At 49.6% G+C, this 12,603-nt stretch overlaps 2 long non-coding RNA genes across 2 annotated transcripts; both read left to right on the top strand.

Moving 5' to 3' along the window:
* The first annotated feature begins 1,360 nt into the window (after positions 1 to 1,360).
* On the top strand, positions 1,361 to 3,162 carry LOC119621371 (uncharacterized). Its single transcript, XR_005237915.2, has 2 exons — positions 1,361 to 1,482; positions 2,599 to 3,162. It is a non-coding gene; the product is annotated as an uncharacterized lncRNA (long non-coding RNA).
* Positions 3,163 to 9,070: 5,908 nt separating this feature from the next.
* Positions 9,071 to 10,922, top strand: LOC119621370 (uncharacterized). Its single transcript, XR_005237914.2, has 2 exons — positions 9,071 to 9,328; positions 10,369 to 10,922. It is a non-coding gene; the product is annotated as an uncharacterized lncRNA (long non-coding RNA).
* The last annotated feature ends 1,681 nt before the right edge of the window (positions 10,923 to 12,603 follow it).

The following is a 12,603-nucleotide window of genomic DNA, read 5'->3' as shown; positions in this document are numbered from 1 at the left end:
ACAAAATCTGAAGCATTTTTCTCACTTTAAAGAAAATGGGTTGTACACTGGCCATTAATGTGAATGAAACCTGCTGGGTTAATTGTTATTCTGGGGTCTTGGGTAATCGTTAGAGCAAAATAAAAATAATTTCCTTTAGAGATAGTCGATTTTGCAAGATGAGTTATCATGCAGCAGTTGTGTAAAGATGATCTGATTCAGTTACTGAATCTGATCAGTACCGAATTCAGTAGGCACAATAATTGTAACAGGTGAATGTAGCTGAAGGACATTGTCATGGTCAAGAAAAGCCACTCCTGTCTCTAACAGATTGCCCACACAGCTACATGTCAGCCCTCCTCACTATAAACCTGACAAACACTGGAGCATTTATTTATTTACAGACATGGGCTTTCTGTATCCCAGGCTGGAGTGCAGTAGTGCAATCTCACTGCAGCCTCCATTTTCCGAGCTCATGCCATTATCCAGTCTCAGTCTCCCAAGTAGCTGGGACTACAGGCATGAGCCATGACCCCTGGCTAATTTTTTTTTTTTTTTTTTTTGGTCGGAGTTTTGCTCTTGTTGCCCAGGCTGGAGTGCAATGGTGCGATCACGGCTCACTGCAACCTCTGACTCCCAGGTTCGTGCCTCAGCCTCCCGATTAGCTGGGATTACAGGCACCCGCCACCACGCCCGGCTAATTTTTGTATTTTTAGTAGACATGGGGTTTCCCAATGTTGGTCAGGCTGGTCTTGAACTTCTGGCCTCAGGTGATCTGCCCGCCTGGGCCTCCCAGAGTGCTGGGATTACAGGGGCTGAGCCACTGTGCCCAGCCTCCTGGCTAATTTTTGTACCTTTTTGTAGAAACGGGGTTTCACCATGTTGCCTAGTCTGGTCTTGAACTCCTGAACTCAAAGTGATCTCCCTGCCTCAGCCTCCGAAAGTTCTGGAATTGCAGGGGTGAACCACACTGTGCCAACCACACCCTAGCATGTTAATTCATCTTTCTTTTTTTTGGAGAGGGAGTTTTTGCTTTGCAGGAGCCGAGATCTAGCCACTGCACTCCAGACTGGAAGACAGAGTTACATTCCATCTCAAAATAATGATAATAATAATAATAATAAAGCATCCATAAAAACGCATACATCAACGTAAATGATTTTTTTTTTTTTTTTTTTGAGATGCAGTCTCGCTCTTGTCGCCCAGGTAGGAGTGCAGTGGCACGATCTCGGCTCACTACAACGTCCGCCTCCCGGGTTCAAGGCCCGGCCGAATAGTCCTATTTCTATTAGCTAACACACCTGTGTGCACACGGAGCTTGCGGACCAGTCTGGAAGGGGAGGGCGGGGCCTTCCCGGGAGTGAAGGGGGTGGGGCTGACCCGGACCCTCCAGGGAACGCCCTTGAGTAACTGGCGCCATTGGGACCCGTTCCCACAGACTCAAGATGGCCTGGTAGATGCACCCGGCACGCGCCTCTCCTCCGACGGGAACCGAAGGAGACGGTAGGTTTCCGCACTTGCGGCAGATCGGCTGAGAGAACGCGGGATTCAGCCGAGAAGCCACAGGGAGCCAGAGGAGCGCAGCAAAGGCACCTAGGCAGCCTGCGCTGAGAAATCGGATCGGCGGGGACGGCCTGTAGCTCCTGCAAGCGGGGAAAGGGTCAGTGAGAGACCCCTAGGCTCCGCAGTCCCCCTACGGACTTCCACAGTCCCCGACCCTCGCGGGCCTCCAGAATAGGGGGCAGCGGCCGAGAGATTCCCCAGCGGACTTGTAGGAGCCCACGTGCTTCCCTGCCCTGAGCAGCTGCAGCTGCGCCCCCGCCAGGGAGGGAGCGGGGAGGCCGGACGCTTTCATACGTCCGAAAGGACAAACAACCCCACCGCCGCCGCGGGACCCAACCGCTTCCCTTCTCTGCCCCGCCTGAGCTTTCCTGGGGATCAGTCCTTCCCTGTCCGCCCTAGCTAGCCACGGAACCCTGGGGCCCTCAGTACAGTCCGCTGGCGGTTTCGCCTCCTGAGGCCTTGAGCAGTGGGGCCAGGGGCCTGGGGATTGGTTACTATTCGGCCTCTTCCGCTACCGTTGGCGGCTGAACACTCCTCCCCGTCCTCGACGGTTTTTGAGGTCAGGGGCCCAGCCTGCGGATACCACCGCAGGCCAGGGGACTCGCCTGCCCTCCCAACCTCGGCAGCCACCTCCAACACCAGCAGGGACCGCCTGGGTCCCGGAGGGTTGCCGTCCGTCCCCCCTCCCCACCCCCGCCGCCAACTGCAGCTACACTGCCCACATCATATCCACTGCCCCTGCGCCTGGGATTAGCCACACCCCCAGCCGGTGGCTGCCACTACCAGCATTAGAGCAGGACACCTAGAGGCACATGAATCACTCCCCACAACCCGCTAATAACAGAGCCAGCATACACTGGGGCTAAAGAATAGGTAAGATCAGGACACCACTGGGGCCCAAAGACTGGCCCACCTAGCCTCCTAATCCCCAGCAACCACAGCCTCCACTAATAACTACACCCTAAGCCACCCAAGAAATCATACAGAGCCTAAAGTACTACCCCCAAGTCAAAGCCAAAGTGCCCCACCTAACCAACACCCTATCTACATTTTCAGGAAGAAGTCCTCCCCTACAAAGCGACTTCACAAACTTGGAAGAAGCCACTTTCACAGGATGCGCAGATCTCAACGGAAGGACACAGAAAACATGAAAAAGCAAGGAAATGGGCCGCCTCCAAAGGAACCCAGTAATTCTGCAGCAGCAGATCCCCATCCAAAAGAAACACAAGATATTTTGGAGAGAGAATTGAACATAGAGATTATACAGTTGATGGGCATAATGCAAGCATCATTTGGAAAAGAACAGAGAAAAAAGATGGAAGTAGTTACCGTTCTACAGGAAGAAATTACCAACTTCAGTGATATTCCTAAAAGCAACCTAAGGATACTTCTGAAACTGAAGAAATCACTGGATGAAATACAAAGCAAACTCAAAAGCTTCAATGATAGACTAGACCAAGTAGAAGAAAAACTCTCAAAACTTGAAATCTGAGGCATGTTTCTTAAAGATTTAAAGGGTTATACTCTGACCATTAATGTGAACAAAATCTTCTGGGTTAATTCTTATACTGGGGTCTTGGATAATCATTAAAGTAAAATGAGAATAATTTCTTTTCGAGATGATCCATTTTGCGAGATCTTTTTTTTTTTTTTTTTTTTAAATGAGATTGAGTCTTGCTCTGTCGCCCAGGCTGGAGTGCAGTGGCACAATTTCGGCTCACTGCAACCTCCGTCTCCCAGGTTCAAGAGTTTCTCCTGCCTCAGCCTCCGGAGTAGCTGGGACTATAGGCGTGTACCACCATACCTGCCTTATTTTTGTATTTTTAGTAGAGATAGGGTTTCACCGTGTTAGCCAGGCTGGTCTCAAACTCCTGACCTCAGGTGATCCACCTGCCTTGGCCTCCCAAAGGGCTGTGATTACAGGCGTGAGCCACCAGGCCAGCTGAGATGGATTCTTGTTAGGCAGCGGTCATGGAAAGAGGATTTGATTCAGTTGACGTTAACAGTGCGCACGGTAATCCTAACAGGTGACTGTAATTGAAGCTAAATTACCAGGGAATTGTCATGGTTTAGAAAAGACTCTACCAGGCGCGGTGGCTCATACCTGTAATCCCAGCACTTTGGGAGGCCGAGGAGGGTGGATCACCTGAGGTCAGGAGTTCAAGACCAGCCTGGCCAACATACTGAAACCCCGTCTCTACTAATAATACAAAAAAAAATTAGTAGCCGGGTGTGGTGGTGCATGGCTATAGTCCCAGCTACTCGAGAGGCTGAGGCAGGAGAACCATTTGAACCCAGCCGGCAGAGGTTGCAGTCAGCTGAGATTGCGCCATTGCACTCCAGCCTAGGTGAGAGAGCGAGACTCTGTCTCACAAAAAAAAAAAAAAAGAAAAGCCACTCTCTCCAACAGACTGCTCAGCCCTCCTCACTGTGAAAGTGAGACACCCTAGCATTTTTATTCATCTCCCTTAGGTGCCTTAACTTTTTCTCCCACTCACAGCTGAAAAGAGCTATATCTACCATTTGATCTACTTAGTGTATTTTCCCATTTGCTATGTTGAAAAATTACAGATGTAAAAATTGTAGGGCGGGTGCGGTGGCTCATGCCTGTAATCCCAGCACTTTGGGAGGCCGAGGTGGGCAGATCACAAGGTCAGGAGTTCGAGACCAGCCTGGTCAACATGGTGAAACCCCATCTCTACTAAAAATATAAAAATTAGCTGTGTGTGGTGGCACATGCCTGTAGTCAGCTATTCAGGGGGCTGAGGCAGGAGAATTGCTTGAACACAGGAGGCGGAGATGTCAGTGAGCCGAGATCACGCCATTGTGCTCTAGCCTGGGTGAGAGAGAAGACTGTCTCAAAAACAGACAAACAAAAAACAAAACAAAACTGCAGGCACAGTGGCTGATGCCTATAATCCCAACACTTTGCGAGGCTGAGGCAGGAGGGTTGCTTAAGGCCAGGAGTTCAAGACCAGCCACAGCAACAAAGTGAGCGACTCTATCAAAAATAGGATAAAAATTAGGCAAGTATGGTGGGCGTCAGCCTCTAGTCCTAGCTATTCAGACACAGGTGGGAAGATTGCTTGAGCCTGGGAGGTTGGGGCTGTAGTGACCCTGAATGACAGAAAACTCCTAAGATGATTAAAACAAATACCTTTGGCCGGGCGCAGTGGCTCACGCCTGTAATCCCAGCACTTTGGGAGGCCAAGGCTGGGTGGATCACAAGGTCAGGAGTTCAAGACCAGCCTGGCCCAAATGGTGAAACCCCTTCTCTACTAAGTATATATATTTAAAAAAAAAGCCTGGCGTGGTGGTGGGCGCCAGTAATCCCAGCTACTCGGGAGACTGAGGCAGGAGAATCGCTTGAACCCAGGAGGTGGAGGTTGCAGTGAGCGGATACCGTGCCACTGCACTCCAGGCTGGGTGACACAGTGAGGCTCTGTCTCAAAAAACAAACAGAAAAAACGCTTGTACAATAAACCATAAACTCACCACGTCTGGTTATTCTGAGCATTAAGTTTTGAACATTTTTACCAATTTGATGTTATGAAATTTTTTAGGCCGGGCACGGTGGCTGCCACCTGTAATCCCAGGACTTTGGGAGGCTGAGGTGGACCGATGACTTCATGTCGGGAGTTCGAGACCAGCCTGGCCAACATGTTGAAAACCTGGCTCTACTGAAAATACAAAAATGAGCCAGGTGTGGTGGCTCACACCTGTAATCTCAGCTACTTGGGAGACTGAGGCAGGAGAATCGCTTGAACCTGGGAGGCGAAGGTTGCAGTGAGCTGAGATCAACTCACTGCATTCCAGCCTGGGCAATAAGACTTTGTCTTAAAAAAAAAAAAAAAATTTAGAAACTGTGTATGTATTCTACCTTCCAGCTGAATATGTTGTCCATATCAAGGTCATCTAAATAAATATAAACATTTGGAGATAAATGCTAACAATCTTCTAAAATGTCCTGGGTGAGCTGTATACCCATGTTGCTAGCAGTACACTCACTAAGCCAAAAGTTGGAAACACCCAAATAGCCAACAGATGAATGGATAAGCAAAATGTGGTCTGGCCATATGATGGAATATTATTCTATCTTCTTAAGGAAGGAAGTTTTTTTTTTCCACACAGAGTCTCTCTCTGTCACCCAGGCTGGAGTGCAGTGGTGAGATGTTGGCTCACTGCAACCTCTACCTCCCAGGTTCATTGATTCTTGTGCCTCCCGAGTAGCTGGGATTACAGGTGTGCTCCATCATGCCCAGCTTGCTTATTTATTTATTTATTTATTTAGAGACGGGGTTTCATTCTTGTTGCCCAGGGTGGAGTGCAATAGCGTGATCTCGGCTCACCGCAACCTCCGCCTCCTGGGTTCAAGCGATTCTCCTGCCTCAGCCTCCCCAGAGTAGCTGGGATTACAGGCATGTGCCACCACACCTGGCTAATTTTGTTTGTTTTTTTGTTTTTTGGAGACAGAGTCTTGCTCTGTTGCTCAGCCTGGAGTGCAGTGGTGCGATTTCGGCTTACTGCAACCTCCACCTCCTGGGTTCAAGCAATTCTCCTGCCTCAGCCTCCTGAGTAGCTGGGATTACAGGTGCGCACCACCACGCCCGGCTATATACTTTTTGTATTTTGAGTAGAGACCGGGTTTCACCATGTTGGTCAGGCTGGTCTCGAACTCCTGACCTCATGATCCGCCTGCCTTGGCCTCCCAAATGGTGGGATTACAGGCGTGAGCCACCACGCACGGCCCTAATTTTGTAGTTTTAGTAGAGACAGGGTTTTGCCATGTTGGCCAGGCTGGTTTTGAACTCCTGACCTCAGGTGATCCATTTGCCTTGGCCTCCCAAAGTGCTGCGATTACAGGCGTGAGCCACCGTGCTCGGATGTATTCCACCTTAAAAAGGAAGGAAATTCTGGCACATGCAACACAGATGAATCTTGAGATATTAGGTTACCTGCAAATAAACCAGTAACAAAAAAGCAAACACTGTATGATTCCCCTTGTATAAGGGACTTAGAGGAGGCAAAATCAGAGACAAAAAGTAGAATAGAATGGTGGTGGCCAGGGGCTGGGGGAAGGAGAAAAGGGGAGTTGTTCAATGGTTACAGAGTTTCAGTTAGGGATCGTAGAAAGTTCTGAGATGGATGGTGGTGATGGTTGCATAACCATGTGAGTGTATTTACTGCTACTGAACCGTATACTTCCAAATGGTTAGAATGGGCTGGTTCTGGTGGCTAGCGCCTGTAGTCCGAGTACTTTGGAAGGCAGAGGTGGGTGGATGGATTCAGCTCGCAAGTTTGAGACCAGTCTGGGGAACATCGTGAAACCCCGTCTCTACAGTAAAAATCTAGCTGGTCGTGGTGGTGCAATCCTGTAGTCTCAGCTACTTGGGAGGCTGAGGTGGGAGGATGGCTTGAGCCAAGGAGGTGGAGGTTGAAGTGAGCCCAGATGGCACTATTCCACTCCAGCCTAGGCTAAAGAGGCAGGTTGGGCGTGGTGGCTCATGCCTATAATCCCAGCACTTTAGGAGGCTGAGGCGAGCGGATCACAAGGTCAAGACATTGAGATCATCCTGGCCAACATGGTGAAACCCCATCTCTACTAAAAATACAAAAATTAGCTGGGCATGGTGGTCATGCGCCTGTAGTCTCAGCTACTCGGGAGGCTGAGGCAGGAGAATGGCTTGAACCCAGGAGTTGGAGGTTGCAGGGAGCGGAGATCACTCCACTGAACTCGATTGGCAACAGAGCGAGACTCCTTCTCAAAAAAAAAAAAAAAAAAAAAAAAGGTTAGATTGGCAAATTTTATGTTATGGATAGTTTGTCAAAAGATTGTTAAATTTGAAAAAATCCTGAGTGATTAAAATTTTTAGGTTTATAATATAAAACAAAACATTTCCTTTTTTTTTGAGATGGAGTCTCACTCTTGTTGCCAGGGCTGGAGTGCAATTTGCCATATTGGCTTACCGCAACCTCCACATCCAGGGTTCCAGCGATTCTCCTGCCTCAGCCTCCCAAGTAGCTGGGATTACAGGCATGCACCACCACGCCCGGCTAATTTTGTGTTTTTAGTAGAGATGAGGTTTCACCATGTTGGTCAAGCTGGTCTCGAACTCCCAACCTCAGGTGATCTGCCCACCTTGGCCTCCCAAAGTGCTGGGATTACAGGTGTGAGCCATTGTGCTCAGCCCAATTTTACCTTTGAAAGGAATGATTGTTGAAATCATCTCTCTGGGCCGGGTGCGGTGGCTCACGCCTATAATCCCAGCACTTTGGGAGGCCGAGGCGGGCGGATCACCTGAGGTCGGGAGTTCAAGACCAGCTTGACCAACAGGTGAAACCCCGTCTCTACCAAAAATAGAAAATTAGCCGGGCGTGGTGGTGTGCGCCTGTAATCCCAGCTACTTGGGAAGCTGAGGCAGGAGAATCACTTGAACCTGGGAGGTGGAGGTTGCAGTGAGCCAAGATTGTGCCATTGCACTCCAGCCTGGGCAACAAAAGCGAAACTCCATCTCAAAAAAAAAAAAAAAGAAATAATCTCTCTGAAATTTCACATTTAAACATATTTATACCCCCAAATCATGTTTTTCAGTACTGTTCAAAAGGCCATCTATAAAAATGCATATTTCAACATAAATGATTTTTCAAATATCTAACAATATGTGACATTCCAATATAGATGATTATGTTGATATTATTTAGCTGTAAAAAAGAATAAGGCAGGCTGGGCAAGGTGGCTCACGTCTGTAATCCCAGCACTTTTGGAGGCCAAGGTGAGCGGATCACCTGAGGTCAAGAGTTCGAGACTAGCCTGGCCAACATGGTGAAACCCCGTATCTACTAAAAATACAAAATTAGCAGGGTGTGGTGGCACGCGCCTGTAATCCCAGCTACTCAGGAGGCTGAGGCAGGAGAATCGCTTGAACCCGGGAGGCGGAGGTTGTGGTGAGCCGAGATCGCACCATTGCACTCCAGCCTGGCTAACAAGAGCCAGACTCCCTCTCAAAAAAAAAAAAGAAAAAGAAAGAGAATAAGGTGGCTCTGCGAGTACTGACACAAATCCCCAGTATAAAAAGTGAAAAATGGCTGGGCGCGGTGGCTCACGCCTATAATCCCAGCACTTTGGGAGGCTGAGGCTGGCAGATCACGAGGTCAGGAGTTCAAGACCAGCCTGGCCAACATGGTGAAACCCCGTCTCTACTAAAAATACAAAAATTAGCTGGACGTGGTGACGCTTGCCTATAATCCCAGCTATTCGGGAGGCTGAGGCAGGAGAATTGCTTGACCTTGGACCCGCGTTGCAGTGAGCCGAGATCGCGCCTCTGCACTCCTTCTTAAAAAAAAAAAAAAAAGTGAAAAATGAATACTTTTCTGGAAAAGTGTAAACAGTCTGCTCCCATTTCTATTAGCTAACACACCCGTGTGCACACGGAGCTTTTGGTCCAGTCTGGAACGGGAGGGCGGGGCCTTCCCAGGAATGAGGGGGCGGGGCCGACCCGGACCCTCCAGGGAACGCCCTTGCTTAACTCGCGCACTTGGGACCCGTTCCCGCCCAGGACCATAGGCTCAAGATGGCCGGGTAGATGTAGCCTGCACGCGCCTCTCCTCCGAAGGGACCCGAAGGAGCCGGTAGCTTTTCACACTTGCAGCAGATCCGCTGAGAGAACGCGGGATTCAGTCGAGAAGCCACGGGGAGCTCGAGGAGCGGAGCAGAGGCACCCAGGCAGCCTTTTCAGAGAAATCGGATAGGCGGGGACGGCCTGTAGCTCCCGCGCGCGGGGAAAGGGTAAGTGAGAGACCACGGGGTCCCGTAGTCCCCACACGGACTTCCACAGCCACCTGACCCTCGCAGGCCTCCAGAATAGGGGGCAGCGGCGGATAGATTCCCCAGCGGCGTTGCAGGGGCCCACGTGGAGCCCATGGGCTTTCCTGCCCTGAGCAGCTGCAGCTGCAGCCTCCGCCACCCGGAGTCCAGCCCCGAGGGCAGCTCCTGCCTTACCTGCGGTAACCGCCGCAGCCAGCTGAGGGCCTGGGAGGGAGAGGGAGGCCGGGCGCTCTCAGGAGTCCCAAAGGATAAATAACCCGCTGCTGCCCGTGGGACCCAGACGCGAGCCAACTGCGCGCCCGCCCTGCCTCACCTGAGCTTTCCGCCCGCAGCCTGGCGGAAACCAGTCCTTCCCTGTCTGTCACAGACAAAGCCCAAACCCCGGGGGCCTGAGAACAGTCCGCTGGCGGCTCCGTCCCCTGAGGATCTTGAGCACACGGGCCAGGGGCCTGAGGATTGGTGGCTGTTCTGCCCCTTCCGCCACCGGTGGGGCCTGACCACTCCTCCTCGGGGTGTGGGGTCTGGGGTCCAGCCTGTGGGATACCACCACAGGCCACCTGCCGGCCAGGGGAGTCACCTGCCCGCCCAACCCATGGCAACCACCTCCAACACCAGCAGAGACGGCCTAGGTTCTGGTGGGTTGCCCCCCAACTGCCCTCACCCACATCACCCGCTGGTCTGGGGCCTGGGATCAACTACGAGCTTAGCTGGGGCTGCCACTACCAGGATTCGAGCAGGGCACCTAGAGGACCCCAAATTGCTCCCCTGAACCCATTAACGCCACAGCCAGCCTACGCCGCTCCTGGGTTTAAGAAGAGGCAAGCTCAGCCCACCACTGGGGCTCAAAGACTGGCCCACCTTAGCCTCCTAGTCACCAGCAACCACACCCTCCACTAATAACCACACCCTAAACCACCCAAGAAATCATACAGAGCCTACAATACTACCCCAAATCAAAGCCAAAGTGCCCCACCTAACCAACACCCTATCTACATTTTCAGGAAGAAGTCCTCCCCTACAAAGTGAGTTCACAAACTTGGAAGAAGCAATTTACACAGGATGCGCAGATTTCAACAGAAGGACACGGGAAACGTGAAAAAGCAAGGAAGTGGGACGCCTCCAGAGGAACCCAGTAATTCTCCAGCAACAGATCCCCATACAAAAGAAATTCAAGAAATGTCATATAGAGAATTGTGGAAACTGATTTTAACCAAGATTAGGGGGATTCAAGAGGCTTCTGAAAAAGAAAGTAGGGAAATGTCAGTAGCAATTCTGGATATGCTTGAGGTATTTACCAACCAGTTACAGAGTTTACCAGAGCACGTGGCAAATGTGGAACTGAAGAAATCACTGGATGAAATACAAAGTACACTCAAAAGCTTCAATGGTAGACTAGATCAAGCAGAAAAAAAACTCTCAAAACTTAAAATCTGAAGCCTTTTTCTCAATTCAAAGATTTAAAGGGTTGTACTCTGGCCATTCATGTGAACAAAATCTGCTGGGTTAATTGTTACACTGGGGTCTTGGATAATCATTAAAGGTGAAATGAAAATAATTTCTTTTTGAGGTGGTCAATTTTGCAAGACGGATTCTTGTTAGGCAGCAGTCATGGAAAGATGATTTAGTTCAGTTGACATTAATAGTACTCTTGGTAATCCAACAGGTGAATGTGGTTCAAACTAAATTGCCAGGGAATTGTCGTGGTCTACTAGAAAAGCCACTCTCTCCAATAGACTGCACACAGCTACATGTCAGCCCTCCTCACTGTGAAAGTGAAGACACCCTAGCATTTTTATTCTTCTCCCTTAGGTGCCTCAACTTTTTCTCCCACTCTCAGCTGTAAAGAGCTATATCTACCATTTGATCTACTTAGTGTATTTTCTTGTTGGCTATGTTAAAACATTACAAACATAGCAATTATGAATGAAAAATAACTCCATGGCCAGGCACGGTGGCTCATGCCTGTAATCCCAGCACTTTGGGAGGCTGAGGCGGGTGGATCACAAGGTCAGGAGTTTAAGACCAGCCTGGCCAAGATGGTGAAACCTTGTCTCTATTAAAAATACAAAAATTAGCTGGGCGCAGTGGTAGGTGCCTGTAATCCCAGCTGCTCGGAAGGCGAGGCTGAGGGAGGAGAATTGCTTGAACCTGGAGGGTAGAGGTTGCAGTGAGACTGTCTCAAAAAAACAAAACAAAAACTCTTAAGATGATTAAAACAAACTTACTTCTACAATAAACCATAAACTCACCATATATAGTGATTCTGTACATTAAATCTTTAGAACATGTTTACCAATTTCATGTTAAGAAAAATTTTTTAGAAGTTGTGTATGGGCTGGGCACAATGACTCATGCCTGTAATCCCACCACTTTGGGAGGCTGAGATGGGCGGACCACTCAAGGTTAGGAGTTTGACATTAGCCGGGGCAACATGGCAAAACCCCATCTCTACAAAAAATACAAAAATTAGACTGCACTAATTAGTGGGATGGACCATTACTGGTGCATGTATCTCTAGTCCCAACTACTCGGAGACTGAGGTGGCAAGATCAGTGGATCCCAGGAGGTTGAGGCTGCTGTGAGCTGTGGTCATGCCACTGCACTCCAGCCAGGATGACAGAGTAACAGCGTGTCTCAAAAAAAAAAAAAAAAAAAAATGATGTCTGTACTCCACTTTTCAACTGGATATAGTGTCCATAATCAAGGTAATCTAAATAAATATACTGTTTTGCAGAGATTTTTTTTTTTTTTTTTAGACAGAGTCTTGCACTGTTGCTGGGGCTGGAGTGCAATGGTGCGATCTTGGCTCACTGCAACTTCTGCCTCCTGGGTTGAAGCGATTCTCCTGCCTCAGCTTCCTGAGTAGCTGGGATTACAGGTGCTCGCCACCATGCCTAATTTTTTGTATTTTTGGTAGAGTCGGGGTTTCACTATGTTGGCCAGGCTGGTCTCGAACTCCTGACTTTGTGCTTCACCTGCCTTGGCCTCCCAAAGTGCTGGGATTACAGGCGTGAGCCACCGGGCTTGGCACTTTTTTTTTTTTGAGATGGAGTTCTGCTCTTGTTGCCCAGGCTGGAGTGCAATGTCACGATCTTGGGTTACTGCAACCTCCGCCTCCCGGGTTCAAGTGATTCTCCTGCCCTAGCCTCCCAGGTAGCTGGGATTACAGGCACGCTATCACTCCCAGCTAAATTTTGTATTTTTAGTAGAGATGGCGTTTCACCATGTTGGACAGG

This window comes from Chlorocebus sabaeus, chromosome 28 (genome assembly GCF_047675955.1).
Source record: "Chlorocebus sabaeus isolate Y175 chromosome 28, mChlSab1.0.hap1, whole genome shotgun sequence".
Lineage (NCBI taxonomy): Eukaryota > Metazoa > Chordata > Mammalia > Primates > Cercopithecidae > Chlorocebus > Chlorocebus sabaeus.
The sequence above is the reverse complement of the archived record's forward strand: the minus strand, read 5'-3'. Positions and strand labels throughout refer to the sequence as shown.